Source organism: Mesitornis unicolor, unplaced genomic scaffold (assembly GCF_000695765.1).
Source record: "Mesitornis unicolor isolate BGI_N332 unplaced genomic scaffold, ASM69576v1 scaffold28183, whole genome shotgun sequence".
Lineage (NCBI taxonomy): Eukaryota > Metazoa > Chordata > Aves > Mesitornithiformes > Mesitornithidae > Mesitornis > Mesitornis unicolor.
Window position 1 is genome coordinate 7,826 of NW_010177198.1, and position 12,729 is coordinate 20,554.

Consider the following 12,729-nt stretch of genomic DNA (forward strand, 5'->3'; position numbering starts at 1 on the left):
AGAAAGTCTGTATTGTATATGGATATATTCCATCATTGTGTCAATGAAGTCTCTTTCTGAACATGTGTAATGATTATGTTATAAAAGCAAGCACATCACTTAAATAGCACTTAAATGTTATGTTGGAAGAAGGGCTCCTTTCTAAAGGAACTCTGCAACAAATGACACCAAAAGACCAAGCCAGTTCCAGAACACAAACACAATTTTAATTGAAGCTCTGAGACACAACATTGCTGAGCAAAGGGAACATCTTTATGCCAGTTGCATGCAGCTCTTCAGTCAAATGACATCCTTCACTGGTCAAGAATTATTTCCAGTAGATTGTGATTTCCTCTAAATAATTCAGAATTAATTCCCACCTCTACCTCGGCTGCATCAAAAGAGAAAGATGGAACTGCTATTCTCTTTAGAATTTACTCATACAAAGACAGAAGTTTAAAAAAAAAAAATCTCAGACCTCATTTGTAGCATCTGTCCTTTAGCATGCAAGACTAAAATTCAGTGTGCAGTCAGTCTGTCATGTAAGCACAGTGATTCTGCCAGCCACTGAAGGGGACTGGAAAGAGCTATGACTACAAGCCAAGTTAGTACCTTTGAATTCAGTATTAGTATAACTGGACAAAGAAATCTCTCTGAAGTCTTGAATTTCAACTACTTCCTAACCTACTGAAATCTAGGTAAACAAAGCTGAACTTTATGAAGCAAGGATGTAACAAAGCTTTGTAAAAAACCATCGTGGTTCATCCCCTGTTTCATCCCCTATACATACTTCACAAGGAAAAGAAAACTAATTTACAAAACATCTATGCCTAAGTGATTTTCATAGTGTGTTGCATTAGAATAGACTAAATTTCACATGCTGTTAAATTACCACTTGTGTTCATAATATGTCTCCCTTACCTACCTTTTGGAAGTACTGCTAAGAGGTTAGCATCAATATCCTTTGTGCTCTTTGCAAGTTCTTCTTTATCTTCAAATGAGAACTCCTTCTGAAAACTGAAAGCAACATCTGGTTTACAGAACTGTGGATGTTTCTGCTACAAATCAAATAAAGCCAAGATGTAACCAATTTACTGCAAGATAGTCTAACAGAGATAACAAAGAAAATATTTTCCATAGAAATGAAATAAGAAATAACCTCAGGAAACTCACAAAGCCAAACTTAACATAATTTGAAACTTGTTTGGAACTGACTGTGACACATTTTTGCATTAAATTACCGACCGGAGACTGACTTCAAAACGCTCTACTAGCAATTGCAATTGAAATAATCTATATTGAACCATTCTCCATAAATATTAAAACATACTCCATTCAAATGCAGTACTGTACATACACGTTGACTAGAAGCCTTGTGCATGACTGTCCTACTGTTGTTACTGCACTGATCCCTGGATCTTATATGGCTTATAATATACTAATATGACCAGTAGATCATTTCATCTTATACCTTGTCTTTTCAAAACAGCAAAAGGCCCACTTAGATGAGCCAAATCTTTATTAAAATATGCTCATTAAATATACATTTTTTAAAAAATTTAAGATGTAAGTGTCGTAATGGTCTAAAGTAGATGGAAACTCTCCACAGACGCTTTTTTGGAGATGTTCTTCCTTGTGGGTAAAGAAAGCGAGATTTTCTCTCAAGTTATTAAAAATACAGAAAGAACTGCTGTATTCAGCTACTATGATTCCTAAACTATCCCAACTAGGCATAAGAAAACTTATACTAGTCTTAAAACCTTTAGTAAACTGTGTAAATATGTAAAACAGATACAAATCTCCACAGTTATACTAAGCTCTTCATTCAACCATAGTAGTGATGTGCCATACAATTTACTGTCATTCTGATAACACAAACTGCATAGTCTTACTGTTGGAAAAATCGTTCCATAGGACAGTTTTTAAATGGCCTTTTAAATAATTGAATACCTTTTCATCAGGGGTATTTGGTGAGAAAAGAAAAAGTAGTAAAAAAAATAATTCTGTACTCACTATTCCAGAAGAGCATCTCTCATTGAAGAGTTTTAACATAAAACAACTAATAACACTTTACATCAACTCCAAGAAATATTTGCTTCTTTATCATGTATAAATAATATTCCTTTGTATGAAGACATTGAGGAGAGAATAAAACCCTTGAAATGACAATATAGAAACTGGGCTGTATCACATTTAGGCACCATGCCACCTGCTGCAAATCATCTCCAGCAAAAGCACTTAGAGAAATTATTCCATGTACTGCCAAGAAAAGCAATGTTAGCCACTACAGAAAACAGCAAACAGAAGATGAAGAGCTGCCATAAGATGTCTGTTACAGACAACTGTACATCCTTACAGGGCAAAAACACCTTAATGGAACTAAACAAAAAACAACATAAAAGTAGAAAATAGCACACAGTAGCCACAAGTAAATGGGTGCATGTGTCATCTGAGACTGGGCAGAGACTCAGACAGTTAACTGCATGTTTCTATATGCCTAATCTCGCATTGCAAACACCTGTGCTTTTTAATAGCCTCACAATATGTTATTTTCTCAAAGACACAGCTTCTGGAGAATGCCTAGATGGAGAGACTCTCACTAGATTAAAAAAAAAAAAAAAGCATTCCTCATACAGCAAAATCCTTATGTTTACTGTGCACTAACATCCACAACTATGCCTCAGTCCCACACAAACTTCCAAGGGTAAAATCATAAAGAATCAGGAGTGGCATTAGTCTGCTGGTCCTAAGAAGAACGGTATTATTGGATTGCTTATGGATTCTCAACAAACTCTTAAATAATGTAAACAAGTCAGGTTCACTCCTGCCCCTTCCTCCAACCTCCAGGGAGTTCCAGTGTCTAGTGGAGTGCTTGTCTCCCCATACTCTGCACTGGTGAGGACACATCTCGAATAGTGTGTTCAATTTTGACCCCCGCACTGCTTAGAGTCTTGGTTTAGTGGTGGACTTGGCAGTGCTAGGTTAACGGTTGGGCTCGATGATCTCAAAAGTCTTTTCCAACCCAAATGATTCTGACTCTACGACTCTCTGAAGCTGGAGACCTTCCAAAAGCCCTCTAAATGTCTTTCACTGGGTTTCCATCCATTTGTTCTTGTGCCAGTGTTGTTGGTTACCCTCCTTATTTTTCTTAACAGAAGTTATCTACATCTACTCAGCTTCCTCAAGACAGGCTCTCAGTTTCATTAATTATATGTACAAATGTGCTCTACCCATTCCAGTTTTAAGTAATTTACTTTGTATATGGTGACCAGAATTGGATAGTCTTGATTCCAGACCTGGGTCTTATAAAAATAGGAATTTTAACAGAGAAAGCATTACTATATTACTAGCCAGATGAATGCTAGGATCTACAACATATTTGCCTTTTTATAACTACACTGTGTTGGTTGCTCAATCCCACATAAGAAATTAATATGCTACAGCTTTGCTTTCATCAGCTGCAAGTGACAGAAAAATTTATCAGCCCCCAGTGCACAACTGTGCACTTAATATTATTACATTACATCCTTTTTCTATTACTACTCAAGGTCATCCAGTTCTTCCTATATGTGAGCTCACTCCTTCTTTGTACTGAGGGTGGCTTCCAACCTTTGCTCACCGGCAGATTTCATTAAAATTCTTTCAATAACCAGAAACTTCTTAAGCTTAACCCTTGCTGGGCTATGTGGCACCACAGGTTATATGCTTTGTGAAAGTCAATTCACAGTTTCCCTTATGCCTTGACTTCCATTTCCCTCTGGACAGATGTCAACTTCTGTTTACTTGGTTATTTTTAAACAATTAACTGTTTTCATATACTGACTATTTTAACCACAATGGAGGAGTTTTTCCTCTTCAGAGGCATTTTTGCCATCTCTTGTAAAGCTCCAAGTGGCATTGCTTATTTAAAATATTTGCACATTAGAAACACAAAATGTTTTAAACCTGTATCAATTGCATTGCTTTACCTTGCACAGAGAATTCAGAGACAAAGCACAGCTCTGAAGATGATACAGTCAAGCCAAATAATTGGGTATTTATAGATACATACATAAAACTAGTTCTAAAAATGAAAGCAGGCATATTTAGGACATGTCATGGTATTCAACAAGAACATTCATTAGGAATCTAAATTGAGTTGGAATGATGTTAAAGCAATTCCAAACAGTAAAAAGAAAAAAAAGCACCAAAGCACAGGACGGTACTCATGAGGGTTTAAAAAAATATATGCTTATAAGTAATTCCTCACCAAGACTTCCCTTTTTCTTTAAAGGGTTCTATCAAGATATCTCCCTACTTTAGTAGTTTCCATGCTAAAGGAGCAGTTGCAGCAACAATTTAATTGCTTAAGCAGAGTCAAATTTGGACTGCCAAGTACACTGTACCTTCAGACATATCCACAACCCTGTTCCAGAAGCCCTTGCCCTTGCTTAATTTCTCGAGTCATGCTACAAGTCTAGGTGAAGATTCCAAGCAGCAGCACCAGGAGTTTCTGCACTTCATGATTGAAATAATTAAAGGCATACTCGCATTTCTCTATATGAAAAAAATGGTTTAGAAGTTTGCAAGAATTCTTTCTTTTTGAAGTCCCTGTTAAATCTGGATACTGAAAGACGAACTTCTCTTCCTTTGCTTGCCTGAAATATAGCCTGTGACCACGGATCATGAAAAGCAATCAACAGCATGAGGTCCCACAAGTTTGTTTCGCACAGGATTTGCGTGTGGTTTGGCCTCAGGTTCCTAATGAACTCATTATACTCTTCAGTGTTCAGGAATTCATAAGATTCCTATTAAAAACACAAGCAACAGTATTTCACAACCTCTATAATTTTACTTTAAAACCAATGTATAATGTGGCATTAGTAGAGTATTTGACAGACTCAGTAGTTATACTGCTCTTGCAACTTCCACAGTAAGTGTGGGCTACTTCTATACATTAGGGATTGCAGGCTAAGACTTCATCTGCTGCAGCAGCATACAATTTCTAAATAGCTGTCCCACTAACCTAGTTACATGCCCAAAAGCGAGCAAAAGTTTGATTCAAATGCCACTGGTAATACTGCCCTGCCATCTGGATTAAAGCTATGGGATATGCTGAGATTTTCTCATTGAAACAACATGCATGAAAATCCACTTGTATATCTGCCAGTTAGGTGCTTGGAGTTTGTTTTTCCTCTTTTTCTCTACCTACAAGATAATTTTCTTCCCTGGACTCCTATATGAAAGGTCCATTCTACAGTCACATCCTTCTCTACTACTCCCATTTCTACTTTCCCCTATTTGCCTTCCAAAACACAGTGCATCTTTTACACCTATTCTCTCCATCTCTCTCCAGTACCTAAAAACAACATGGCGGGGAATCAGACGTGCTCCAGAAAGCGTGCATTGACCGAAAAGAGGCTTACAAATATAAGCATGAGTGCCTAAGGCTGCTGGATTCTCGTCCAGCTGAGCCAACGAAACAGCTGGCTGTTTGGGGAAGAGTCAGCTTCCAGCTTCCCGGCTCTGCCCCATTATGAATGAGTCCAGCAAGCACAAAGGTACACACCAAAAAGCAGTGGGAGTGAGGATGAGAAGAGAGAGGGAACGTGCCCTGCCAACTTGTAAACTGTACCCCCTTACTCAGCCTTGTGGAACTGTGCCCTGAAACTGCAGGCATGAGGCAGCATGGCCCTGCAAGGGAGCAGCAACATGACCTCTCCATTCATCCCCAAGGTGACCCCCTCCCATGTGATGACCAAGCCCTTGGCATGGTTCTACAATCAATTCACCCACTTCAGCCACCTTCCTTTTCACACAGATGAGTTTTCCAAGCTGGTTCAGTAAAACTGTCTGTACTGTGTCTGTGCCATGCAAGGAAAAATGGGCACTGCAGTGGCACAAGGCTCAGTGCTGAGCGGGACTACTCCCATAGCAATGCCAACTATAAATTTTCACATTACTTAGGAGCCAGTTGGTGTTTTCAATACCTGTTCAGAGCATCTGCTTTATGCCAAAGCTTGGTCCTGCAAGAGGACCAATAATCATTTTCCCTGACAAAAGAATAAATTTAAATTCAAGCAATGAGTGCAAGTTACAATCATGCAACCAGTCATCTTCGCTGGGCAAGAAAAAATTGACCTTACCTTAATGCTCTCTTCCTTTGGAGTAATCGTGATGGTTTAAATCTGACTGAGTTTTCTTTGTCAAAATCTGTGAAATGAAAAAAAACCCACACTATAATGAAGATGCTTTAATAAATGGGGAGCTTTTAGGAAACAAGGTTATAGTCTCCAATCATAGTCCTTTTCCACTGGAAAAGACTGTACAAAGGCCTTCTCTCTAGTCAAAGGAGCATAAGCTGGCATGTCCAAGATGGTGATAAACCAAAACCTTGCAAAAATGAGTACAAACATTAAACATATCAGAAGCATCAACACTTTATGGACCTGCCATGTTCTAATCCCAGTATTCATGGTGTTGCTCTGCACCCTGGGGTTATCATTTAAACTCCTTGACTCAGTTTCCCATCTTATAAAACGGGTGGTAAACATGTTTATGAAGCACTACACAAATGGGAAATGCTGCAAGCAGCAAAAGCCTTTTTTGGCTGCATCCTAGCAATACTATAAAACTGCATATTCACTGCAGAAGTCGGAGATGCCCAGCTGAGGATATGTTGCAACAACAGTATTACACCATCTAGGACAGAAATGTTTCTGAACGTTTTCTACTGTTTGAAAGCTCTCATTTTGTTCTGCTGAACATGCTTACTTTCAGAGAGGAACACGTTTACAGTGAGAGCAAAACTGTGTCAGATGCACCCTTATAATCAAAAAGTATGTATTACAAAGCCACCAGCTTCCAAACCTTTGTGAATCAGAACGAGCAATGGGGCAATCCCCCCTTTCTCTGCTCTGATTTAACTTTTTCATTTATGCAGTCAGGAGCATCATCAGAGGGTCTAAGCAATGACCAGTGGGAGCGGGGTCAGTGCGCTAAGCATGGGCCTCCTCCGTTCAACAAGGATGCTATTAAGAGACCTTAGAGAAGTGCTGGCCAGGGAGCAGGGGAGCACCTGGGCTGTGATCACTGCTGAAAAACATATGAAGCTACTAGTAATTTACTCTCAAAGGGAAAATTGCCTTCCGCTCCCATCTGTGTTAAGCCAGCTACCCCAAGACCCTAAATGAATAAACAATTGGTCACTGACACAGTGTTCACTTTATTTTTCAGAGACAGACCTGAATATTACACAATCTGGACTTTAGAACGATACAAAAGCAGCAACTTCCCTTTTACTCTACCACAGAGCTGAGATTTAACTATTTCAAAGAAGAGCTAACAAATACTTTTTGCTTATACAAAATATTTTAATATCTAGGTAGAATGTTTCTCATTTTTGCAGAAAGCAATTAATGAAACTTATTATAGCTGACAACATGGGCCTTAATTTAGAGAATGTATCTTTTGTCTATGCCTTTCAAAACTTTTCACTCTTCTTCTCTCTTTCACTTCTTTCTACCACCTCTCCAGGTAGAGATTACAAAAAAAAAAAAAAAAGGAGAAAAAGTAATAGACCATTTTAATAGCTTGAAAAAGAGGCATAAAATGTGCAAAAATGGCATTTTTTTAGGCATCTGTTACCAGTCACTGCAGATTTCAAGCAGCTTTGCTAATAGCATTCTTCAACTTGAATAGGCAACTTTTTCCTGTTTTTGTTGACATTCATTTTCTTTTCCCAAGTAAATGGAGAATAAAGCACACAGATTACACAGAAACATCTTGTTACACCAAAACAGAGAATTGTAAGAAAAACAGTATGAATGGTACATAAATCATTGGACTTTACACTACAACATTAAAAAGAATACTCCATGCCATAAGTATCCTCTAAAAAGGCCGGATTTACATTACCGTGAGAAGAGTATGCAGTAACTTAAAAAGTCCAGCTCAGTATCAGCTGAGCTAATCAGAACCAGGCATATCTTAAATTTATAGCTGCTCTAACAGAATATAACCCATCCTATGGTTTTTGGCAGTAAAACAGCTGTCCACCATGAAAACCACAAGTAGACCACAGAGAAATTCTCCCTCCCCTAGCCAAAACTGAAGAGGGAACATGAGAAATGAAGAAAGTAGCTTTTATTGCTTCGCAGGGAGAAGGGAGGGAGAAGGGCTGCTAAGAGGGGGGCACACAAACTGGTCTGACTCTTGCTGTCCATTAAATGCATTCAGGAACATTCATACATAATGCCTCAAAAACATCTTAAAACCACTGTATTTTACAGTGGCAAGCTCCTCTCTTGCCCCCCGCAAACACAGAAACCCCAACCAGACAGTTAGATTCTGTTACGTGGTTTTGATATTTGTGTATTTCCTCCTGCTCAAATTAAACCCCATGTGGGAGGATTAAAGCCCAATAAAACTAACTTACTACAATATGGAAGTCTTAAAATTAAATACAAACACAGGAGAAAAGTAAAACAACTCTGCTTCAAAAGAAAATAAATATGCCCACAAGAGAAACATCAGTTTAACACAGTCCTAATTCAATGGTTAATTTAAAGAAAAAAACACCAACCTTCACAGTACCCGAGACACAGAAAAAAAATTTTGCAACAGCATTTTGCCCCTTATTCACTCAAGAATTCTAAACATGCTCATAACCACAGTAATACGATTTTAAGTATCTGTATTTAAAATTAAAAGTATATTTACTGAAGTATAAATCAAACTTGCTCACAAGTTTAACCATTTGTTCAGCCTATCCCCCCTCTCTCTTAGGTACAAACTACCAGATAAAACCACTATCCATAGTTTAATACATAGGAAATTAAAATTGCTAAATATATAAAAAAGTAGAAGCAACCTTCCAGTGTTACTTAGTATATTTAAAGGGCCTAAGTCGGTGGCAAGCTAAGCTAATTAAAAGATCCATCTAATCGGATCTTTCAAAAGTGCCCTTTAGGAAATAATGAAATAGCCTAGGTGCCTAACTGCATACTGATTGCTAAAGTAGCTAATGTAGCTGCAGAGGATCCAGTCAAACAATATTTACACATGCATACACATACACGAGAGAGATTAAATACACACAAACGCACGGCATTTTCTTCTACCTACTTGGAACTCTTACCTTGCTCCTCAGAGAATTTAACATTTCCCAAATAGCTGGAGATCCAAGGATTTCTGAACATGGTTGCACAAACAAAGGATTCAGCAAAGAGAAACTACAATAGCAGCTAATTCTGAACCAGCCACAGCCCTAGGCCTGTCTTAGCAATATCGCGTAGAGATTTTTCATAGCACAGGACTGGAGCTGTCAGGCTATCGCATCCCAAGGAGTACAGTAAATGCATAGCAATAGGCTGCAAGCTGGAGCAGCTCAAGCCAGTAATCAGATTACAAACAGAAATTAGGCACATGAATGCTAAAACAGATTGAGCAATGGTGATTGGGAGATTTACAATACTGCCACTTCAAAGATCCAGCCAAATCACACATTATACTCCTGCAAAATGAATGCAGAACCCCTAAATCTTCATATTAAAAAAAAAAGGAAAAAAACCTCTCAAAAGAAGAATAATTCCTTTATATCTCTAATCAGGATAAACTGGAATGCTTGCTTAAGAAAAACAGCATGCAGGCTGCCAAAAATGGACTCTGTTAATCATATCATTATGTTAAACGTTTTGCTTAACTATTAGTTGGAACATTTAAAACAGACAAGATTTATGGATAACATATGAGCAAAATTACTGGTGGGGGTAGGGGTTTAAGAACAGACATCACAGCTCCAAATATTTTAATTTGAGACAGAAGGTGTAAAATTGCACAAAAGTACTGTCTAGCTACCATATTTTTTTATTAAACAGATTTGATGTGTTTTTGACTGAAGAGTTGGACCCCTTTATAGCTCATTTAGAAAGTGTGGAAGTATTTCCTGGCTCACGAAACAACCTGATCATGTAACACATGCACACACAGCGAAGCATTAAATATGTGACTGAAACTGGTCCATGCACTCAACCCCATCCATCCAAAGGCAGTAAGTGCCTACTACCTTCCTTCCAGAAGACTTCTTCCCTTCAAAAATATTTCAACTAGTGTCAGTAGAAAATTCATCACGAGGCTTGGGTTTGTCAGGAACATGAAAAGGTAGCCCAGAAACACAGGACTCAAGTTCTCGGCTTTTCTTACCTGTTTTTATGATAATAAAATAGGATCCTGATCCATGCTGAGACCCTCTATGCACAGACAAAACATAAGCAATGATTATGTGAAAGAGCCTGCTTAACCACAACTGAAAAATACAATCTATCAAAAACCTATTAACTTCTGTTGGCTCACCATAAATTTGTATTTCATCTGTCCAGGTCACCAAAACACTGCTTTTAATGCTAACAAGTTCTTGCAATGGATAGAAGAATATGCACTCCCTCTTGTCTAATGAATTTGTATTAATTTATTTATTTTTGAATATAAACAATGGTGGAGTCACCTTAACCTAAACACCTTTCAGCAGCCGATCTTTCAACAGGCCAGAGCTCCCTGGAATGGGAGTCACCCAAAACATGGACCATGGCAATGAAGCCTCTGACTCACCAACTAATACCCTCTGTTCAGAAATATTTGATGCTACATACCACATTTTTTTTCTTTGCCCGTAACCTTGCTCTCATGTTTAATTCTAACCACTTCACAGCACCACCCACAGAGGACAAACTGAACGCTGCTGTGCTCTGTTGACCATCAGTGAAGGCCTATGTGTACTCAAGCCTAGGACATACAAAAGCACTAACAAAAAATGATCTGTTGACACTGGTCCAAACTTGCCAGTTAACCTAAAAATCCACTTTATGGTCTAGACATAAATAGTCAAAACACGAAAATGATATAGTGCAGAAATAACAAAGAAGCTGCTGGTAAAAGCTACTGGGGACATTCTGGACCAGTATCTGTGTGTGTATATATCAATAAAAGAAATGCCCAGTTCTGAAAAGGTCCCTTCTTTCCAAACCCTGCTTATGTGAAGACTGCTTACCTGATCTTGTGAATAGATGTATTATTGCTTGGAGCATTCTTAAGCACCTGTAACTCATCTGGGACACAGTAAAGGAACTGTTCCTCATAAAGTGCATGTAAATAACACTAATTTGATAAATCTTGTGCCTCCAGTCTTCAGTGACATTGAACGAGAAGTTCTATTGGGAGCTGAGCTGATGCAATAGCTGATGGCTGCCAAGACAGACAGTCCTACCTATTTGTCTCTGTGGGACCTCTGCTAGGTCCTGCTCCCCCAGTGACCCAGTCAGATGACTAAACTAGTAGTAAACATTCCCTTTTCTTTTTGCTGGGTGTGCTTTTTAGGAGGTGCCAGAACAAAGAGAAAGGCACAGGATCTTATGATCAGGAAAGGGATCAACCCTTCTGGCTAACAAATGAGGTGACCTTATCTTGACTGTCATCCCTGTGTCTGGTGATGTCCCGTATAAGAGATAAGGAGAGATCTGTTTGTACTTGTGGAGAGGTAACCAAGTTCCTCTGCTGTCATCTCCAATAAGTTTGTCCTCAGCACCCTTCTGGTGAACAAGGTGCAGAAGGTAAAGCACACAGAGCTGCAGAAAGACAGAAAAACTCTAGAGTGCCTTTCACAGATGTGTATCTTTTAAATGGGTTCTTGCTTGTCCTGTTCAAATTCTACTCATCAGACACAAAAAGGCCAATTTCTCCAGCAGCTCTGGCTATCACCTGGGTAGGAACTCTTGCGAAAGGCTTTGGTACCAGTAGGATGTCTTTCCCTAAAAAAAGCTGGCAGGTCAAGAATACAGGGGTTATCTCATGGAATAAAAGAGAATATAATAGAGGAAAATAAAATACACAATAGGAGGAACATTTGTATCAAGGTCTTCACAAAAATCCCACCCATAGTCTTGAGTCTGCCTTCCAGCTCTTTTCATATTAGGTTGGAAGGTGATCATCAGTCACGGCTCTGTGCATGGTATCTATGAATTCACATTAATGTCATGGCCATTAATCACAGAATCACAGAATGTTAGGAGTTGGAAGGGACCTCAAAAGATCATCCAGTCTCCTAGACCAGGTCACACAGGAACATGTCCAGGCAGGTTTTGAATGTCTCCAGAGAAGGAGACTCCACAACCTCTCTGGGCAGCCTGGTCCAGTGCTCCATAACCCTTACAGTGAAAAGTTTTTTCTTACGTTCAGGTTGAACCTCCTATGCTCCAGCTTGCTCCCATTGCCCCTTGTCCTATCATTGGACATCACTGGCTCCTTCCTCCTGACACTTGCCCTTCACAGTTTTATAAACATTAATGAGGTCACCCCTCAGTCTCCTCTTCTCCAAGCTAAAGAGACCCAGCTCCCTCAGCCGCTCCTCATAAGGGAGATCCTCCACTCCCTCCATCATCTTTGTGGCCCTGCGCTGGACTCTTTCAGGCAGTTCCCTGTCCTAATACTGAAACTGCGCTACTGTGCACAATCTGTGACCACAGGGTTCGTTCAGCTTCATGTCCAGACCAGGGGTATGTGCCAACACTGCTTCCAATACTAAAAGTCTTAAAGCCAAGAGATGCTGGAGCCTTAGGGTATTACGCCAATGGTATGCACTTCACACAGATCACTGGGAAGATATAACTGTATGTAACCGACAACTTCCCTCTGTCGTTTCCATCAAAAAGAGATCTTCTATTGCCAAGACAGGTCTCCGCGTTGTCCCTGAACCTGCTTTGGCAGTGGAGAAGATGC

The 12,729-nt window shown here is 39.2% G+C and overlaps 1 protein-coding gene across 1 annotated transcript in view; it reads right to left on the reverse strand.

Annotated features, from left to right (window-relative positions):
- Window positions 1-6,167, reverse strand: part of LOC104538709 (supervillin-like) — a gene marked incomplete at its 3' end in the record, with an annotated part of 12,040 nt that extends 5,873 nt beyond the window's left edge. The window contains exons 1-2 of the mRNA XM_010182001.1: window positions 6,105-6,167; window positions 905-996 (exon numbers count right to left, since the gene is read on the reverse strand). The remainder of the gene's footprint in view (window positions 1-904; window positions 997-6,104) is intronic.
- Window positions 6,168-12,729: the final 6,562 nt, after the last annotated feature.